Genomic DNA, 16,292 nt, shown 5'->3' on the forward strand with positions numbered 1-16,292 from the left:
TAGATTTTCTTTCGTGATAACGTGCAAATATTCAAATAAATATCTCAAGCAGTTCTTCTACTTGGGAATAGAAGAGGGGGATCAGCATTTTCGAACGGATGGTGTAGTCGTAGCTTCATCAGCCGGCCAGAAGTTTCCATTTTCAAATGTTCACAGACTTTTCATAAAATTCTTCAAGAATCCAAGTTTCGTTCAAATTTTTATCAACACTGTTGGAGGAAAGAAACTATTGCGGAACTTTCCGCAAGTTTCATCGCGTCTGGCCACAAAGAGCGGGCGCGTGGGTTTGCACGTCTAGAGACAGCAGCTATCGCGTTTCCTCCTCACAACACTCACTCCCGTGCATTTGTCTTCATTTCTTGCGCCACTCTAACCGGTACACGTAGTTATGATTTAAGGCCGCAGTTCCGCGGCGAGGTAAAGAAGAACCAGAAGAAGACATTGGAAACGGTGAAGACGAGCTGCTGGTCTCACGTTTCACCACCTCTGAACACTTGAGATTATCGTTTTCGTGCCTGTGTAGCACGTTCCAGCGAGGACTGCCGTTAACGATAATTAGGCTATCGCGTGACAAGGAATTCGCGCGGAAAATCTTGCTAACCTACGAATTGTCGCGGCCCGCTCCGATAACGTTGTACAACATGCGTTTTGTCACACGAACGTTCCTCACCGTGTTTCATATTGGATCAATTGTGCAAAGTATATACTTAATAGGAAATTTCTGAAAAACGATTCGATTAACGTATCATTTCAGATAACCAGTACGAGGTAGCGAATCTACTCATTTTCGTTTGGTAATATTTCTAGGACCGTGTAATAAAAAATGAAAATTTAAATTATCATTAGTAAATTACACATATTGTATTGTATCGCTCTCTTTGTAGCTTATATTTACACTTTTCTTGTCACCGTACACCTGTTAACGCCAATTATTTAGTAAGTAGACGAATTGCCTCGTTTATTTGCTTTGCACATTATAAGAAACAATTACGAAGGCAATGCATTAAAGAGAGATGAAAATTGTATCTGTTAGGTATGATTTATGTCATATGAGAGGATATATTTATTGATATTATATATATTGATATTATATATATTGATATTATATGTATTGATATTATATGTATTGATATTATATATATTGATATTATATATATTGATATTATATGTATTGATATTATATATATTGATATTATATATATTGATATTGTATATATTGATATTATATATATATATATATATATATATATATATATATATATATATGGATATGTATATATGCATATATTTGAAAGTCAGTTGAAACGCTAGATGGCGTACTACAACGGTGTGATGCTGGAGCAGAATCATTATGCCACCGATTGTATAACGGAACAGAGGCAACTTTCATAGCGTCTAACCTTGATACGACTAATCTATGCATGACGGTTGACATTAACCCTCGGAATACCAAGCCCTGAGCTGTCACGTGGAAGTCTGAAAGGAGGGGAGAGGGGTTCCCTTAAACCCATTCTTTTTATCATGTAAAATTTTACCTTTTTATACATTCTGTGCAATACATGCATATGTTATGGCTTGAAAAAGATAGTATACATTTTTATATCAAATTTGTTGTTGTTACAATAAATATACTCTCTCGAGTACACTCGAATATGGATAATATTATTCTAAATGCTCAAATCAACGAAAACACCAGCTATACAAACTTTTCGAGTTTCGTAAATACTTCTGTAAGATTTTTTAATTCTTTATTTAATTTTTAAGCAAAGAAGCTTTCTCTACCACTGATTAATTTAGTTCTGGAAAGATTAAAGAACATGCGTACAAATTTATTGCACATACTCAGTGCACCAAAATATGGAAAATATATTAAAACGTGCCAAATTTTACACGTACTAGATACTTTGGACATTTCACTCTTATGCGCACATTTTATTCTATTTTGTAGACAGTATAGTTTGTATATATAATAATTCGTTGATTATATTGCTGAACTATTATAAATAATGCATTGCAAACTTTAAATGTCATGAAGCTATCGACGGAATATTGTTATTTTATAGTAATTGCTATATTATGGATTCGCTGGCATACTTACTCTACGCACCAATGTCACACTATTGTAGTAACGCCATCTAGCCAGTCGTTCGACAACTAGAAGCGTATCTAAAACAGAAGGAAGTAAACGAAAGGTGATGGAACTGAGCAATTAAATCCTCACGTAACAAGAGTTAGTGTCATCGGGTGTATTGTAGAGAAAAAGAAAGATCAGTCCTGTGTTAAATTGAAATGGTAGCACGAGCACGTAGAATCTGAACAATGTTAAATCATTTTCCAGTTGCAGTCTTTACGAAGACTAATTACAATGTTTACCCAATACGAGTCACAATTTCTTCCTCAACTGATCTTTCTTTCTCTCTAGAATATATACGGATGGCCCCAACCCGAAGTAAAAAATGGTCGGATTCAATTGCACACAATTGGAGGTTATGTAAAATACAATTTTTGATTTTTTAATATTACCTTTAAAGTTTCAGGGTAAATTTAATTTTAAAAAAACTTATAGTGGAAAAAGTTCCACAAACGAAAGTATATTCAGAGATGTGTAGTCGTAACAATAGATTTGGAGATTCAATGGATGTTGTTAGTACTTATTATGATTCCCTCTTTGAAGTAAGAATTTGTACACGAAATTGAAGTATGAACGATCTATCGACTCACTTATGTTTGAAGTCTTATTATACTTTGAAAATGCTTCCTAGAAAATGTACACATAATCAGGAGAATATTATAATATCAAATTTTCAGACCTTCACAAAAACGTTGAAAATTAGACTGTTTTCCATATTTTAGACTAGTTAGACCATTGTGAAATGGCCACAAGGCCTCGATTCGAGGTCTCGAAATGGCCATCCATATTGGCCTCGATTCGAGATCGAACTGGTTACGTATCTCGATTTTAAGTGACTTGACGGTCTCGAAATGAGAATCCTCTTTATATCCAAGAACTGATGTTCCATCAAATACTTATCAAACTACTCATTTGATAGTTATTACCTACCAAAGTCGAAGAAGGATTACCCTTGCGAAAATTAGTAACGATATATTTCCCATCTTGATTATTTTATAAAACGGACGACACACATTAATTGTTATTTTTAAATTCTAAATTTATGAACTGTATTTCGATCGTAATAAAGAAATTAAATTCGTGATTGAAAAAGGAAAACTAAAAATATTTTTCAATTACTTCTTCATAGTAGACAATATCGAGTGTGTTAATAAACATTATGCTGAATGTTCTTATTAAAACGCGTAGTAAGAAATACTATACTTAGTGAAGTAATAAGTAAAGTATATTTTCGGTTTTGTTACAAGCCTTCTTGAGGAACATATATCGAATTCTAAAAATAAATGTGATATCTATCTAGTATCAAGTATAATAAATGTAACAGAAATTTTATAAAAACAAGAAGGCAAAAGAAATATGATATCATGAGGGAAGTACAAAATGAGAGATGCTTATATAGTAATGTAAAAACATACAATAGAACTATTGTAACCACGGTTATTGCACGAGACTCTCGTTCGTTGCATTGCATTACCAACTGAAAGGCATGGTCACTCATCAACGAATGAAATGAGAAAAACAAATAACAAGAAAAGGAAGTATACTATCTAAGTGAGTTCAATTTCGTTAAATTGGTTATTTCAATTATTGTATAAACTTGAATCACTGGTAGAAATTTATGTCCCATTTTCATGAAAAAATTGAGGTTCTACTCTGTAGTAGAGACTGGTTTATGGAGTTAAAAAATGGGTGTGAAAATGTTCCTTTTCGACAATTCAAACTGTCGGGCAGTTGTATCAGTTACAAGATATACAAAAAAAAAAATAGCATCAAACAATAAGATTTATTAACAAAACTAATAATATTTACTTCAAAAAATATTTTGTTTCTTCATTTTTCTCTACATTCTTCGTACTAACATATTTATTATATAAATTCAGAGTCGATACAAACCATTTATTTTGAAATTTATGCTGTGTACTCAGTATTGTCTCGATAACCACTTGTGACTGGTAGCGAAATATAGCACCGATCTCAGATTCATTTTTATTGATCGTATATTAAAATGAGTTTGTTGTTCTACGATGAATTTGTACCATCGATGGACAAAATTCTTTGGTAACACGAGTTTGAATGTCGTTCAAAAACAATTACTTTATCTTCCCTGTTAATTAGAATTTCGCAATACATTGTGAAATTTACGAGAACTGTGTTACATTGTTACACAACTTTACCAAAAAGATTTACCAGAGAAAATTGGTACAAATTAGTCTTGTAACTTCATATCCTTTTGTAAGTTTAAGTTTGCATAAATGCAAGTTCAACTTCAGAATTTACTCTTTTTCTGTTTGAACGGCAGTCGACTATTGAAGCGACTAGATATATCGGCAACAATTTAGACCATAAAATATTTTCAACTAATGCATTATTCATTCCGTTCCCGATTCAATATCGAAAAAAATATTCTGCAAAGGGGCACTTCGTCTTTGGTAGATTGTTCTCGTTCGATGCGTTTTACCTACCAGCAGCGATACCACGCATAATAAATTCAATACTGCTATTCTATATTCAAATTTGAACCGCAGCGAGGAATATCATTGTAACGTACGATGTTACTATCAAATATCGACATAGTAGGTAAAAAATAGAACATATTGATCTAAATACGCTGTTTATTTATCTAAATATTGTTGTAGATGTTATGTATATTTTATTATATTCTACTTACGTTCTAATGACTATGTTAATGAATGAAAATGGATAGATATTATTTGTGGACAAGACTAGTAATGAGTTGTTTGACAGCTGTTGCTCTCTATTTTTCCAAGAGATACTATACCTTCTACATTAATTCATATCTTGATAATAACACAATTATTCTAACAATCCTTCGAACAATACAATTATTTCTACCATTGATGGTTCCGACCAATGATGCAAGATTCTTTGCCTTAAAACAGACAATAAATTGTTAGTTCTTTATTTGATAAATAGTAATTTGGTTATACGTTTAATTGCATAAATGTTGCACAAGTTGAATGTTTGATAATTTTTTTGCCATTCTTCCCTTCTTGAAATGTTCAAAGAGAATCGTTCTTCTAATTCAGTTTTGCGTAACAAAATATCGAACAGTTTGTATATAAATGAAATAATACTGCACCAACATCTGTAAATCATACGAAGCACATTACAAAAGAATTCATCAACGACATCAGTACATTCCACAAAGTGTAGTCGAAACGATCCCAATGTACGTCGTTAATGACTATCAGGTAGATGCAACGTTAAATAAAGAAGAAAATGTAAAACAATGCAACACTTTTACATTTTTTCATACGATGTAACTTTCTTCTGTTTTCTTTTTTTTTCGTGGAGATTTTCCTAAGACGTCCCCGACTCCTTGGGTCGACATGGGGGGAATTCCCCACCCCGGAATTTTAGGTGTGAGGTTTACCCACTAAAACTTCACAGTGACCATCCTTGCACAACCACAGAGGGACACTGCCAGCGACACAACATTGGGTACCAATCCCTTCGTTTCTCCTGTCACAGCACCAGAACGTCTGACGACGAGACAGGATCACGCTACATGTCTTTCCTCCTTCGTTGGCGATACGCACTCATACACATCCATGTGGAGCCTAAGTAACTTAGGTTCCTCACCGTCGCCCCAGATCGGAGTGTGAGGCAAATGATTAGGTAGATGGCCTTTTGCTGTGACTCTTGCCCTTGCATTCGCACTCGTTTCTCGCTGCTTTCTTCCGTGAACAAGTTATCAAATTAGATGTGAAAATCAATCCCTGTATTCTCGAAGTGAACAAAAAAAAAAAAAATAATCAGTTCCATCTCGAAAGTGCAAACAATAGTTCCATCAGATTCTTCCAGATTCCGTCTCGTACGGGAATACAGGGGAACGAGGCCGCCATCATTTGACCAAAGAGACCACAAACCTCGATACTGACGATGTAGCCGGAATGTACGAAACTGTAAAAAAGATGATTCTATACGAAACACAATAAACATGGTCACCGAACGAGGGATCGCTAAAGGGAAGAAATATTTCCGACCCTACTTCAATGAAAATTCCAGGAAAGCCTGGTTCTCGTCCAAAAATTTACCAAAAGAATTCATAACCACGATAAATCGCGTCTCTTTGCCTTTCCTCGTAAATGAGAATTGAAAAAGAGCACTTGATCGTTGGGGCTAGCGGGGAAGACAAACTCAAAAACTTTCTTTCAGTGACCCAGTCATAGACTTTTGCTCTGCCAGTCTTTCCAGTTGAACGTTATTATGTTCGTGAAAAGTTTCACGACACAATTAATGCTAGACTTCTCCCCGAATGAAATGAAAGAAACACGTCCAAGAGATCACGAAGAATTACCGAAATTGATAATAATTTTTCCTGGCGGGATTTGTCCCGGAAGAAATACTTTTCGTTCATTTGGAACTTTTCACCGGACTGGATATCTATCTGAAACCATTTACGTATGTATATTAAAACTATATTTATTGTATTTCGCAAGCGATATTTTTAAGTACGTCTAAATATTGGGAAATGAAGATACATCAATCTTCGTAGTTAATTTATACATTCAAGTACGGTATAATGCTCCGATTTATGAAATGGCATCGCGCCAAGATTTAGAATTTCAAATAAACTTTGCACATACGTAAGAAATACTGACGAAAATACAAGTAAACGCGTTAGAAACTGAACGTATCTCGCAAACTATTACTCTTAAGATAGTTGTATCGCAGCGATTATATTTAATTCGTGAAATCTATCACTGTATCAAATTGTCTTACAAACAACTGAACGTCCATGGAAAAAAAACGAAGATAACTTTCAGATCATTTTTATACCTGCATCCCACAAAGAAACTATTACCAATATGTTATGTCCATCTTGAGGTCTTGCAACTTCAATAAGTATCCCTCCGTCCAATTATTCGAGACGAAGACATTGAGGTGGCCTGTTTCCAGTTAGACACTGTGTAGAAGAACCAACGACGGTCGCTCTAAGAATGCGCTTACTCGCTTTTGAATGAGCTTACTCGCTGTAAAAAGGTCGAGATAACAACAGAATTCATTCTCAAAGCTGCGTACTTTAGTTATAGGATCGTTATATCCAAACTTTGAAATGAGCAACTTAAGCTTAAAAAGAAGTAGGTTCGCTAATGATCTGGCTAGCGCATTCATTGCGACATTAATTCCTCAGTGAGTGAGGAAGCGACTTACTACCCCTATTCACGTAGATGAAAGGTTAAGAAAACCAAGAGATTCGTAATAATAAACTGATGAAAGAATGTAACATGCGTTGTTAACAAGCCAGCTCTGCACGATACGGTCCAAAACGAGTATCTCTATTAATAATTACCAAGGTGATGAAGAAAGAAGTAACGTACGGAGACCGATACGGAGAGATTAACGAGGGTCGTGTATTTTTGTCTTTGAACACTTTTGACGAAGAAAATGAATTATTGGGTTGTTCAGAAAGTCGTTTCGTTTTTTTTTTTTTTTTTTGTGAAAATGAAACACGATTTTTTTAGAGTGTGTAAACATTTTATTAGATTATATATTCTCCATTTTGGAAAACGAAATCACTTTCCGAACAACCCAATGAAATTGATTATTTTATCGTCTACGATATTAATCGTTGATAATCTTCTGTCAATGTCAAGCATTTTTTAGTTATCGAGATGAAGTTAATCAAACGGTCAATAGCTATATTTTGCCTTTGTATCAATGATGTACATTTATTTTTATGATTATACACCACTTTTACTTTCCTTCTTCTATTCTTCGCTCTAGACTTCGTGTATTCTTTTCCATAGAATCTTGATTACGATTGTCATACCTTTTGGCGTAATTCAAATCTTAAATGTCGTATAGCGTTGCGCTACGTAATATTTAAATTACGACAATTATAATCAGGAACACTAAAAAAAAACTGTTCCCGAAAATAATCGTTTTTGAACTAAAATTAATTTCGAACGAAGCTGAGAATTGTTTATACAATTTTCGGGGCTCTACGTGAAATTTTCACAATTAAAGATATCGAAACGATATATGTCCAGTTCGAACAAAACAATATGCAAAGAAAATTGCAATTCGTTCTTCAAATTTAAATGGCTCGTACCTTTGGAAACGGAATTATTACAATTTTTCTAACATTTTAACAAAGAACGTAAAATTTACCAAACCGATTTCGTTTTTCTATGTAACAGAATTTTCCAAGGACTCGAAACGTTAATACTTACCTTCGCGATGCCTGCATCCTTGACTCGACCGAACCTCGGTATAAAACACCCTCGAATCGAACCAAGTATAAATGACAAAGATTCGAATCATTGAGACCGTTCTTTATCTAGTATAATATCTTACCGTGTCCATCGGTTATGAGTGCAGCTCCTAAGAGACCAACGACGCGGTAGCCAAGAGGAAGACAGAGGGTTGTTTTTGTCGTGAAACAACGGATCGGGGGAGATGTAGAAGACAGAGAAGGGTAGCTGGGAAGAGGGAGAAGCTGGAGGAGAATGGGGGTGGATTCGAGTGAAGGTGGCAGCGCTGTGGCGGCCAACACGAGAAACATAGATGGGGTGGCCCCGCAAGCTCTCTCAGTCGCGGACAAGCCGCCGCGCGAGGATTACGTCGGACGTAGTATCGCGGGAGATTCGCTTCGAGAACGTAATCACGGGTACGAGTACCTAGGAAAATTCTGTAACCTGTAATTAACCCCAGTGATGAATATTACGGTAACGATGCTGTAAAAGATTCCGTTCGAGGGACTTTTAACGGTATTACTTACACCACGTGGCGGAGATAAAATTAATAGAACGCGCGGGCGGGCAGTGAGGTCGTAAGACGGATCGAAATGTTGCTTCTTCGTCGTGTTTCGAGCGGTCTACACGTACAAAGAGGTGTGTATCTGTGTTTGACAGGCAGGTATTAAATCTGGTCGACGGTGTTCTACTCTCGACGCTAAGCTTCGTAACGACTCGATACCCTCGGGTTGCGCTTTAAATCTCGTCCAACGAGAGCCATCTAGGCATGCCTAGACGTCATCTGGCCAGAGCCAGAAAGGAAGGTCGAAACTGCCACACGATGAGATTTGTTTGCGGTACGGTCGGGATCAGGGGGATGTAATAGCTTTGTTGCTGGCACGGGATGAACTCGATGATGCTGTTACTCGAATATAACTGTGCTCGAATTCTTCCTACTGCGGACCTTGAATCGAGTTGTTGTGATCAAGAGAACATTGTGAAACGTTCGCGAGGAAGAATTTCAACGTGAAACATTGAAATTAACGGGAAAGAATACACAATTGTACAGAAATTATGCGAACTTCTGTAACTCGAGTCTTCACGGAGAGAACGATCAAGTTTATTCGATTCGATCCTTTCTGGATTTCCGTACTCTCTGTACGAGTGATTCATCACTGTTTTGTTACGATCTGGCAATTCATCTATCAATCGTTGGAAGAAGAGAAATTAAAAATTTTAGATCGACACGAATGGAGAACGAAATATTGGGCAATACTTCGATAAATTTCGTGACGGGAAAATGTTTGCAGTTTCAAGGGTCGTTAATGTTTAATGAAATTTTTTCATCTTTCGGGAAATTGTGGCTCCCGTTGTTATTATTATTTCATGCAAACGAATTTTTGCTCGTGTTTCGAAATTGAAATTAATATTGAAATTTAAACGAGATTGTATGCAATTGTACCTTGTTATTGGAGTATAGATTACAAACCAACAAAATTCCATTCATTTATTCTGTAAAAATCATTTTTAATCAAGAAAGTTAATAAATGGATTTAAAAAATATACAATTTCACAAAATAGAAATGAATTTTGCGGCTCGGGGCGAAAACAAATTGAATTTGTTTAATTTTTTTTTTTTTTTTATCAAAGAAACGACACGATAAATATTTGAAATTGTAACCAATGGAAGAAATAGCAACGAATGTTTGAATAAATTTTATTGCATTAGTCCGGCTAACGGAAGCTCGAAAGTTACATTTATATTCTTTTGCAAGCTCTCAAGACAATGGTGTTTAAATTTTTAAGCAAATGTTGCGTCTCGAGGGTGACGAACGAAACAGTGACATTTGTTTCTTTCGTGGATTTATTAATTCTACGGTAGACGTCGAAGGGTGGAAATGAAAAATTTTCGAGGCCCGATTTAAGTGAGAGGAACGATTTGAACGGAGATTAAACGAACTTCCTTCCGCTCGGAATATAACAACGACAGCGGTACACGTTCCCATTTTTTTCGACAATTTTCTCGTCGATGTAGTCACTGTAATTAAACACTCCTTTGTAAACGACCAACAAAAAGTATTTCTTGTTCAAAACTCTTTCTCTCTATTTAAAAGTATATTTCTTATATCGTTATAATTGGTCGAACTTGTTACAAAGATTTTTCCAAAGAGCAGGTTAAATTTAAAAAGCTGAAATGCAAAAAGAAAAAAAGAAAAAAAAACGAATACAGTTCAAACGATTGGCATATAATAAATTAAACACGGTTCGAATAATTTTTGTAATTTAAATATGATAAATGTATTGGTGAAATATGAAACGTTGCCACACTTTGTTCCGTTTTTGTATATATTTAGTGGAACACAATTAGCTCGGCAATTACGGCGAGAGTTGCGTAACGAGTTCGTCGATGTCAGACAAAAAATTCTGCGCTTTCAAAGTTTCAATTTATTGCTCGTTGTATAATGAGAACGTCTCACTTAAACAATGTACATTTTCTACAATTTTTATTTTTTCCTGCGAATCATCAAATAACATAATATACTATTACTTTTTATATTTACGAGCATCTTGAATAACGTCGCTAATATTACAACCGAGTACGTATTCCATATGGCATAAAACGCAATCGTGTAAAGAAGACTAGAAATAAATAAAGAATAAAGATAAGAAAGAAATCCGTAGTGTTCGAAAATAACCAATTATCAAGGAAAAAGCAAAGCTACGTTATTCACGGTACAGCCCTTATCAACAGTCGTAAAATTCATAAGTAAGCCGGAAAGTGAAAAATAAAGAGCACCGGAGCGAAAGATAAGAGATGTACGCTTATTGAATGATTAACGGTCGATTAACGGATTGTTAATATCGGATGAAAATATATAGAAACGTCGAGGTTGAAAATGATCGACTGAGTTTTATATGCAAAGTTCCATAACTGTTGAGAACTTTGCGAAGGACCGAATTTAGCCAGGAAATCTGTCAGTAACTCGTTACAAAATGAAGCAGTTACAAAACACGACAGACCAATCTCCTGTAACGCTGTTCCCTTTTTGAGCATGTCAGATTAGATGGGATCGTTTAATGTACAGTGCACCGGTGACGAACTTTTCACATAGAATAGTTCACTCGCCATCCATCGCATCACTTACGAACACCACGTGACGATTCGGTGAGACGTATCGCTTACCCGATTAAGTGTGAAGTGAAAGAATCTGATTCGTCGGTATCTAGATTTAATCAAGTGTAACGATAAAGTGCAGTTACAGTGTCACGTTAAATTTCTCGGGATTTCTTCCTACTTCGCGCCTGAAGCCTTCGCTTTGCAAGTTGACATTGAGTAATACCGAAAATCACGTTCCATCAAGTATTTGGGATTATCGTTATTTCTAGGCAATTGAATCTTCATTGTCCAAGCTAACTCCAGGATGATTTGAACAAGGAAATTTTCTGATTATATTAAATCATTTTATAGTTGACACTGTTAGGATAATAGAAACATACCAAATATATAACTTTTGATCAACAATACTTTTGATGGCATTTGTTCAAAATCAAAATGTATATGACTTTGTATACTTGTACACATTTTTCTCGAATAAAATAAACTTAAATAAAATTACTGATAGAATGATTTCTTTCGACGACGATGATTTTATTATAATTTTGTGAATAAATTGATATTATTGTAAGCGTACAGTTGAAATTTTATAGCTCATCTAATTGCACGAAATAATAATCTTCTTGTGTCTCAAATCATTTCAGTTTTTTACAATGTTACGTGTGGTTTAAAAATATTTATTTATGACACTTTTTGCAGTAGTATTTGTAGCTTTTCTATATCATACGTTCGTGTTTCTTGTGCCTGTAATCTCGTCACTGTAAAATTTTTTGATTATCTCATGCTTTACTTATACAAGTTACGGCAAGTTTTCATTCCGATGTTATTATTATATTAACGGACAATGTTCAAAGTTTATACTAAATTGTTACGATGAAAGTTAACTTTTGACTGTTATACAAAAATGTACCGATAAAGAAAGTGACACTTTAACCTTTTCAGAGACGAATTATTTTGTTTCAAATGCAGAGTGCACACTAGAATAAATAAAAATGTTCGAAAAAATGTTCTTGCTATTCAGTTCAAAGAAATATTCTAATAATTAGAGAAAATTAAACCCGTAGTTTTGACGAGATCGTATTTTAACTGTTGTACGTATTATTACTTTTATGACTTATATTTTATCGATTGGGTAAAAATGTATTAAAACTAACAACATTCGATAAATATTGTAACTCATTTAATGTTACGTTACAAATGTTTCTCATTAATAATGATTATGCTTTGGTATTGAGTGTAATTTATCGATTCAGAAAATGACATCGCGAACATTCGTAAAATATCGTGAACATTCAATAATAATGAAATATCCGTTTTGACGAACGATCAAACATATTCATTCTAACAGAGTAATTTTCCAGTTGGGTTTGAAAAAGTTAATATCGTTTAACGTATCTGCAGTCATTTTTCTTTGTTCGTTTGTTTATGTAATACAAATGTTTCGATCTCTGTGGTATCGTATTCCGTAAATAAAGCATCAATGAACAAAATAACGCGTAATTTTCAACCGACACGGTGGGCTAAGAATCCCGAACGAGGGTCTAGGAAACACGGCCTGTGTTATTGATCAAATTTTGTAAATGACCCTTTTCACCGGGTTCAAAAGCTCGTAACTTATTATTGAAACCTAAATTTACACTCGCTAAAATTGTGCCTGCTCTACAATTAGAAGGAAACATTGTTTACAAGGATTTCATTTTCCTGTCCGGTGTTTCGTTTTTATTCAAACATACGTTTTCGTTCATTCGAATTTCATTGAAGCTTTGAAACTTCACATTCTTTGTATCGCGAGCAAGCTGTATTTCGTGAACACGTAATATCCAACGTTCTTAGGTATAAAAATTAATTGCTATCGAAAAGAATGTCAATCCTGGACCTGAATCACTTGCAAAATAGTACAATGTTTGCATAAATTATTATTTCTGCTTCTATCGCCATACTATCTTTAGATCGTTATTAATTAGATTGTCAAGGAAATTTCATTGGAACATCTCGGTTTTATATTTTCCGATTCGTAGAAATTCTTTTCTGTTGGATTTCGTTAAAAGTATATCGAATTTTCATAAAGGGAGATATTAGCTATATGGAAATTTCATCGCAGATTGGGGATCGGTTGAACATAAAATTTCAATTTTTCTTAATACTCACCGATTTTCTTCCTGTGAGGTTTTCTCTTCCTGAAACATCGTTTCGAATATTATTCGAGCGTGCCTTGAAACTCGAAAAAAATAATATTTTTAACTCGATACTCTATCGACTATATTCAAATAAAAACACATGACATTACTTCAGGGATAAGGCATCTGGTAATAAGATCGTAAAATGAATTATAGATCTTGTTGTCTACGACGACTAACTTGAATGTTGATTTAATCCCCAGGTATATGTCCGCTAATGATATTCTAATGGAAGCTAAATGATTTACTTGATTATTCATAGTACACAGTAATTTCCTTCTTCGCTTCACCCTACATATTCTATTTTAAGAGCACGTTTATCGACGATGTGGAAGCTTTTTACTAACCGTTATTCCGATGTAATTCACCGAATAGAAAAAATCGATAGGTAGTTTCATACCTAATCAAACCGTTATCGGTACAACGAAAGCTTATCCAAACACGTTTCAATCGCGATTCACGGTGCAGTTTCCACGCTTGCTCCCCGGTGACGTGGTATGCAAACGTTTCGCGTTATTCTTAAAAGCCAAGATACTCGGTGTACGCGTGCTCGGGAACTTCGACCTCGCAGTTACGATTGCTTAGTTGGCAGGAAGCTCCCACGTAACCGTCGAATTAGTACACCGATGAAAGACCATTTTCCCGGTGATCGAAGCACCAGCAATTTCCCCTCGAATAGACTTCCTGCCGCTTCACCCGTCCGTTTCCAGAGTAGCAGCACTTTTCTACTCGTTTTCCCGCGTGTTGACAATAATATCGACGCTGCACAAATATCGTTTGTGTCGAATATAGTACGTCGTGCTTTTGTACCTTAACGCTCGACCACTTACGATCAAAATCACCTGAGAACAAATTTTGGAATTGGAATACCAACTACCCATTAACCTGGTTCGTGTCCCATACGTAAGTGTTTGTTTACATTTTCGTTGACTTTCCTTAGTATTGTCTTTGAAAATAAACGAAAGTTTGCGTCACTTTCTAATTACTGATAAACCTTCCCTAAATTCCTCATTGGTCTTAATTGTACACAATAATATTTTCAAATCCTAGAATACGTTAGTTTCGCATTGATGATCGAAAACTTTTCGCCAGGGGTTGTAGAATGATTAAAGTGGATTTTAGATGTCGTTCCATGCTTTTGAATTATATCGTATAAAGTATTTACATTTGGTAGCTTTTGTCACGATAGCTTTTTCCACATCGTGCTATAATATTCCTTTGGGACTTAATTGACTCGGTAACTGAGGTCCGTCGCTTCGTGACAGTGATGCGATTATCGTGTAAAAATTGTCTCGCTTTGTGGTCAGTGCATTTTGAATCACTGCCCGCTTGAACTATCCAATCCTCGCATAAATCATTATTTTTAAGGGCAATAATACATTTTCCAAAATGTCTACATAAATACGTTCTACCGTTGTACTCTGTATACGATGTATCGAATTACCACAAATCTCTCACGTCTGCCATCTTTTGCAAGTACTTTCGACAATTAATAACTCAAATATGAAACCTGAAATGCAATTTCGTCGTTCCTTATTTTCGTTTCACTTTGACATTCAATACTTGAAACTATGGTCATCCGTTACGAAACGTTCCGTATAATGAAACGATAAATATTAAATGCATATTCAACTTCAAATGTACATATACAGAGTATATTAAGAGTAATGGAGAAAATTACTAGGATATTAATCCTTCACGGTCGTATGTCTACTCTCAGCCACCACAGCAAGGAACCATACTAATCTTATACTTTATTCAACCATGTATCAGTTTATACTTTCTCCGAACGAACCTGAATGTCTGAAGAATCTGTTCACGAACCAATACGGTGCTCCTATTAGAGATAATGGAATCCAATAAAAAGAAAAGGCTTAATGGAAAACTGCATATATTGCGACACTATGAAGATGTAAAAAGCAAAGATTTTTCTATATCTTCAAACGGAAAGATTAAGGACGGAAGACACCAAACTAATTATTTTTGCGATACATGTAGTCGAAAACCAGGACTGTATGTTGGAGATTGTTTTGAAAGATACCACACGATGGAGAATTATAAAATATAATTTTTACACAAAAACGTTACATCGAAACACATTGCAGTACGAACATATATCTAAAGTTCTCAAAAGAATGAACAAATCTTGTTTATCCTTCATAATCTTAAATGTTACGCATCACTGTTCTTTCAAGGGAAATTAATTCCAATCGATACGACACCCATGTCCAAATTTAATACAACCGCGAAGGTTTAATTGTATCTTCTTGACTGCGATGTTTGCTACTTACGATCGAGAAGCAAGCAATTGAAATAAAGCATCGTCGAATTCCAGTTTCTTTTTCTCAAATCGCATTAAAATTCGATCACCGCGATCAAGGAACACGAACAACCGAGAATCAACCGTATATCACTGATCAGAGATCGCGAAGGTTGAACGTTTATTACACGAATGTACGTTAATGTACCGAGTAAACTGGCCCGCGATGAAATGGTTTTTATCCGTGGAAATTCAGCCGCGCGTACTCCGTACACGTACGCGTCCGGAGGGTTAACAGCAACACGCGATCATGAAACTCCGAGCAATGGTGTATAATATTCGTCAGCGTTCTCCCAAAACGCTTTCCCAGCGAATAAGATGTCCCCACGCCCAGGTTTATAGAGTA

At 35.2% G+C, this 16,292-nt stretch overlaps 1 protein-coding gene across 2 annotated transcripts in view; it reads left to right on the forward strand.

The window, feature by feature from the left end:
- Positions 1–8,708: 8,708 nt before the first annotated feature.
- The window catches only part of LOC143144172 (protein amalgam), a 142,943-nt gene continuing 135,359 nt past the window's right edge, over positions 8,709–16,292 (forward strand). For both annotated transcript variants that reach the window (XM_076306290.1, XM_076306289.1), the window contains exon 1: positions 8,709–8,991. The gene's annotated coding sequence lies outside the window, so the exon portion shown is untranslated. The remainder of the gene's footprint in view (positions 8,992–16,292) is intronic.

The sequence above is a fragment of the Ptiloglossa arizonensis genome, chromosome 3 (genome assembly GCF_051014685.1).
Source record: "Ptiloglossa arizonensis isolate GNS036 chromosome 3, iyPtiAriz1_principal, whole genome shotgun sequence".
NCBI classification, from domain to species: domain Eukaryota; kingdom Metazoa; phylum Arthropoda; class Insecta; order Hymenoptera; family Colletidae; genus Ptiloglossa; species Ptiloglossa arizonensis.